This window comes from Balaenoptera musculus, chromosome 1 (genome assembly GCF_009873245.2).
Source record: "Balaenoptera musculus isolate JJ_BM4_2016_0621 chromosome 1, mBalMus1.pri.v3, whole genome shotgun sequence".
NCBI lineage: Eukaryota > Metazoa > Chordata > Mammalia > Artiodactyla > Balaenopteridae > Balaenoptera > Balaenoptera musculus.
The window spans coordinates 91,336,712-91,342,711 of NC_045785.1; the positions used below are offsets into that span (position 1 = coordinate 91,336,712).

The following is a 6,000-nucleotide window of genomic DNA, read 5'->3' on the forward strand; positions in this document are numbered from 1 at the left end:
AAGGCTATCCTGACAGTCATATTTTGTTATCTCTCTTCGTATAGCATCAACATCAGAGAAATGGGAAATGCTTGTTTCTGAGGAAACACATTATACATTGGGCCTAATAGAGTACAAAGAAACATTTGAGCCAAATTGAGCCAAATATTTTAATATCCCAAGAGTTGTATAGTCTTAGGAAGTATACAAAATAATGCAGTTTCCTTCCATTCAAATAGAAAAATGTTTTGCTTTGGGGAGCAACTGTATTTACTTATCTCCAGAAGTAAGTTGCGGTTTTTCTCCCCCCTTTGTCGGACTTGAACAGGAAGCTGTCCCTGGAGTGGTTGACTGAGGGCAGATGAAAGCTGAGAGCCGGCCTCTGCCACTCAGGGCTAGGCGCCACATCCCCCTACATGGTAAGATTCTGACGGGCCCTCAAGTTCATCCCTTCTACTTGGGGTGGGCCTAGGAATAGACCCGACTGTGCTGCCCAGTTTGGGTTGCTTAGCCTTCTGTGATCCCACAGGCTGAGGTCTACATGCCAGCCCTCCAGAGATAAAAGAAATGCAAAATCCAATCAAGCCAGGTGGGAGCTATAGATGTAGATGAATCCAACGACATGGTTAAAATGTAGTTGATATATAAATATGGTAGGTTTGGAGAGTTAACCTTCCAAATTTGAAGAATAATAATAGGAATGGAGGGCAAAGCATTTTTCAATGCCAGAAAGATTTAAAATTGAATAGGGAAACATTTAAGAGATTAAAAACTCATAGCATTAATATTCTTTAGTAAAAATTAGGTGCACATTTATTATTGGTCCCTTTAGTGTTGAAGAAAATTGGAAAACTAGAATCCCAGGGGGTCAACTATGTTATTTCATTTTAAAACCCTGTATTTTCATATTAAGATGCCTAATTAACCAACCATTTTAGGCTTATGGTTTTTTGGTTATTGTCGAGACCTGACTAGATTTTTAAAAATAATATTTAAGAGAATTCTTGTTTATAAATTTACTTTATTAGCTTTATAAAAAGTATTTAGCAGTTGGGAAATTGTAGTCAGAAAACAAAAGTATAAGAAAATAAATTTAAAAAATTTTAACTTTGATTTAAAATGCTAAAATGTTTATAACTAAGCTTGTAAATGGGACTAGGAATTATTGAAAGGCCTTTAAAACAATTTGAGAATTTTCTAGTCCTATAAGTAGAATAAGGTAAATAAACTGAGCTTGAAAGTAAACTTAAAGTAAACTTTAAGATTAAAAGCCTAAAAATGAACTAAGTTTTTATAATTATAAATTTAATTAGTTGACTTTTTAAAGATTAAACTTCTGAATATTCATTTCTGTAAATAAAAATCAACCCTGAGGGTAAAAAGCAAAACCAAAATGAAACAAAAAGTCACACAAAACCCCCTTCAATATTAGGAATGAAGCACATAGCCATCAGGTATAGAAGGTTTGGTTATAATTTTTCAAGACTTAAGAGCTTTGAGCACAGAGTCCTCATATTCTTCCCTGTCCAGACCAATATTAGGGATCAAAACTTAGCAAGAAATATTACTGGCAAATGTAAAGAAGCTCCATGAAGATTTTAATAAACTTCAAATATGACTGAAATGTCAATAGAGTTTGAGTTTGAATTTGAATGTTTACACCAAAACCCTTAGAATCATTTTTATTATCTGGTTTTGATTAGCTTTTGTTTCAGTTTAAATCAATTCTCTGAGACAACTATCTTTGCTTACCTGTGCTTGCTGCATATTAAACAAACAAAAAATAATGTGAGGTAACTCTGAAAAAATGTGGTTAATTTATTTCAAAATTTAGTTAACCTAAATTTTTGTTGGCCTTCAACAATTTAAAATTTTTTTGACATTTTATAACAATTTCAGTGGATTTAGGCTACCTCGGGGTCTAGTAGCGCATTTTCAGTAGTCTGGATTGTGCCCTTTTGTGTAATGAGGTTTTAAGTGATTTTCATTCACTTCTTTATAGTTTTTGTATTTTAAATTTTTCTTACAATGAGCAAAGTAGGAGGACAAAAGTTATTAAATTTATTAAAACAATGTGAATTTAAAAATATACTTTTTTTTTCCCAGAGACTTCGTAACTATATAAAGTGAAATCATGAATTGTGTGGTGTAACATTTTCTAGGACTTTAATATTTTAATGATTGAAAAGTATGCCGTTATTAAAGGAAGGAGCTTTGCTCCAAGCACAATCTCTCCTATGATGTATCTCAACTTAGAAGGCTGTAGACTAATTAGACACACAACATATGCCTCCCTATGGTTTTACTTACCCTATATTGGTTTCCATTCTTTAGTCAGATATGTTCTTTTGCTGTTAAACTTTTCCTTTTGAAGACATTGCTTTTAATTACAAAATTTAAAAAGGGAAACACAAAAACCTTACCCAGTACATGAAAAAAACTGCATAGAAAAAACTGAGTCATAAAAACTGCAGCAGTTGGTCTTAACCACATGATGATCTACCTCATACAATGTGACTTTTGCCAAGGACTCTGATTGCAATCCTGCTGAACTCAACTGCAATTCTTGTGTCAGCTCTGTCCTGTAGTGCAAATCAATCACCAGGTACCTTTTGAGCTCTCGTGGACATTTAAGATTCCAAAGCTTGAACCTCACATACATTTACAGAAGAAGCAGGGAGAGAAGCCTCTCACCAGCCCTGTACTCAAACCCAGCATGATATTCAATAATGACCTGTCAGGAAAGGAGACTGTGTATCCTCACACTGTGAAATATCCTGAGGGACTTTCTTTATGAATTTGAAAAAAGATTCATCAGGGCTCTAGGCAAGAGCTCATGCACACAATTTCAAAAGTGTGTCACAATCCTTTAAATTTTTTTTTCAGGGGGCATCATTACCTTGGTGTTTTTTCATCTATCCTTTTAAAAAATTATAAAAATGAAAATGGTGGCCTGAAACAGTCTGCTGGTCACAAAAAATAGTCTTCTGTTTTTTCAAGGTGTATCATTTCTCTTTTTACCCTAGCAGGGTGGTATTTGCCTTTTAAGCATTCATTGATTTATTTTCATTTTTGCCCATTCATAATGTAAGAGATATTGAATGAGTGATATGTGTGCAATAGTTGTGCAGAATTTCTTAGAATTAATTTAAAGGCTAAAACTGGCACATTTTGTCTTTTCTTGGTAATCAGATGATCTTCAACACACTAGAACAATCGTGCTTATATTTTTTGATACAAAGGCCACCTAGGAAAAAACTATCAGGAAAATTCACATATACATACAAAATTAAAAAATGTACATGTAAACTGAGAGGGCTCACAGATTCCTTGGAGCCCTGTGTTCCACTTTGGGTTGTGATGGGGGAAGCCGACAGTTTAGTATGCAGGGTATTTGCTAGGAAGCAGTATCTATGAAAAGGAAGGTAAAGATGCAAGATAGGGCAGAGGGAGAAGCTGAGCTGTGATGCAGAACCAACAGAGCTTCAGCCAATCAGAATCATATGGGAGTGATCGCACTCAGGAGCTAGAATGGCCCTTCAGTCCTGTCAGGAGTTGGGCCCTTCTGTATTGATCAGTCAAATTGAATGTGTTTCCCAGGAAGCAGTGGCTGTAGGCCTCCATGCAGCCGAGGAAATCTCTGAAGGGACTGATGGCTAAAGCCTGTTGATGACAGCCCTCCCAACAGCTGGGGCGACAAGTTCTTCCATGAATGGGATCTGTGTGCTACATCACAATGTCTATCTGACCCAGGTTATGAGAAATCCTGCCTTAGAATCTTCAGCCTTCTCTCTTCAATTTTAGCCACTGAGGTGATTTTCAGATTTTATTTCTAAAATCTAACTCAAAGACCACTTAAGAACAATTTGATTCATATAGTTTATGCCTTACTTACACAGCAATATATTTTAGGTGTGCTTTACTGAGTGGGTTACTTGATTTACATTTTGAACTTATTTTAAACTTTCTGGTTTTTTAAAGATAATTTTAGGTTAATAACTACATTTTAATCTATTGAATGGTTTTAAGCAGATGTTAAAATAACAAGAAAGCTGTTAGAATACAGGGAGAGCTGACTCACCACTACAAAACTTGGTAAATCCAGAAGGGAATCTCTTTTGCCCTGGTTCCATTAGTGTAGCTAAATGACTGACACACATGGAGCAAAAATAGGAATAAATAGAAATAAAACAGATGGCATCATTGCCCTCCTCATTATAAAGAAAATTAACTGAAGTAAAAACAAGATGAAAGATAATTGTACCATACTTTTCACTTAAAAAGTCATTGAAATAATGAAAGTAATCTCTTCATTGTTAGAGATTTTCACCTTTTATCAGTTTAGGTTGTCACTGAAATGTTTTTATGCCTAAATCTAATTATGCAAAGGGGAGAGTACTATTTTCAGTATGCCATATTTAATTCTCTAAAATGTCTCTGTTCAGTAAGGCCCTGAAGGGATGAATGATAGTCTGGCAGGTTTTCAATAAATAATGACAATTTATCAGTAAAGAGGCTTATTTTCAAGAGATGAATAGCTAGATACAGCTGTAACATTAATTTCCAAATCCTGAAGGCAAAATAGCATTGACAGAAATCATAAAACTTGAAGGACAAACTAGTTTGGGTGGGAGTCAGAGGCTGTGGGAGCAGAGGAAAGATATATTTTGATTTAGACATGTTGCTTTTGAAGTGGTGTGGCACGTACAAGGAGAGAGATATTAAGCAGGTAGCTAGAAATACAGGTCTGGAGCTCAAGGGAAAAAGGTCAGGCTCACTTGAACAAAGGTGTCTGCGTTCACCAGGTTAGGCTCTCCTGGGTTAGGAAATGTGTTTAGCATGTTTCAGCAAGAGGGGATCAAGGAGGCTGTGTTCCCACTACAGTGAGTAGGCAGTGTGGTCTGTTGGAAAAAAATTATATTCAGAGTTATAGTTCATCACTAGCTGTTTGACCTTGAATAAAACTCTCTGAACTTCAACTTTCCCTGTTACTAAAATGGGAATATCAAAACCTATTAATGTTCTTTATAGAGTGACTTGGATCAAACATGATAAATGTAAAAGCATTTCATAAATTTAAAGGAGTATTCAAACACACACTATCGTTATAATAGAGTGTGTATGGATATTTGTTTGAAATATTTAAGCGTGAAAGAGAAGATGTAAATTATTCACTCACTAAGTAAACATATGTTGTGTAAGGCACTAAATTAGTGCTAGAAAGAGGAAGATAAATAAGACGTGGTTCCTTCCCTCTCATGGCTCATAAGTCCTATCAAGAAAAATAACACATGGGCAGGTGTCAAGTACTAGCAGACAGAAGAGTAAGTAAAGGACGTTATAAGTGAATGAGTGAATGAATACATAAATAGGTGCACAGAGGAGAAGCATCTAATACACACTCAAAGTTTCAAAAAAGCCTTCTGGGAAGAAACTGTCTTAAAGCATGATAAATTGTTCTTCAGATAAAGAAGGGGTAATGGAAAGTAAAAAATCCTAAGCCCAGGCAATGTCAGGAGAAAATGTTGAGCATAAAATGCTTGAGGGCAGTTGGGAAGAAATGAGGCTAGATGTGGAGAGGAGGTAGAGGTGGTGGTCAGATAACCTATGTCATACTAAGTTACTTGAATTATTATGACGAAATAATAGTTTTAAGAGGAGGAATAGGGTAATCAGATCTGCCCCCACCCTTTTTATTTTAAGATTAAAAAAAAATTTTTTTGGCCACACCGAGTGGCATGCGGGATCTTAGTTCCCTGACCAGGGATAGAACCCACGCCCCCTGCTGTGGAAGCGTGGAGCCTTAACCACTGGACCGCCAGGGCCTTTTAGATGGAGCCCTCTGGCAGTGATGAAGAAGTCTGATTTAAAGGAAAGGAAATTGGAATCAGGAAAACAAGTCTGGAAATTATAGCAATAGAACAGCAATAGATGATGGAGGCTTGAATTAACTTCAAAATTAATTTTGACTGAAAATATTGGTGACCGATTGAAGGGTGAAAAGTGAAAGAGAGGGAGGAA

The 6,000-nt window shown here is 35.8% G+C and overlaps 1 long non-coding RNA gene across 7 annotated transcripts in view; it reads left to right on the top strand.

Moving 5' to 3' along the window:
- Positions 1 to 392, top strand: part of LOC118906249 — a 64,383-nt gene extending 63,991 nt beyond the window's left edge. For all 7 annotated transcript variants that reach the window (XR_005022458.1, XR_005022469.1, XR_005022464.1 and 4 more), the window contains one exon: positions 308 to 392. This is a non-coding gene — a long non-coding RNA (uncharacterized LOC118906249). The remainder of the gene's footprint in view (positions 1 to 307) is intronic.
- Positions 393 to 6,000: the final 5,608 nt, after the last annotated feature.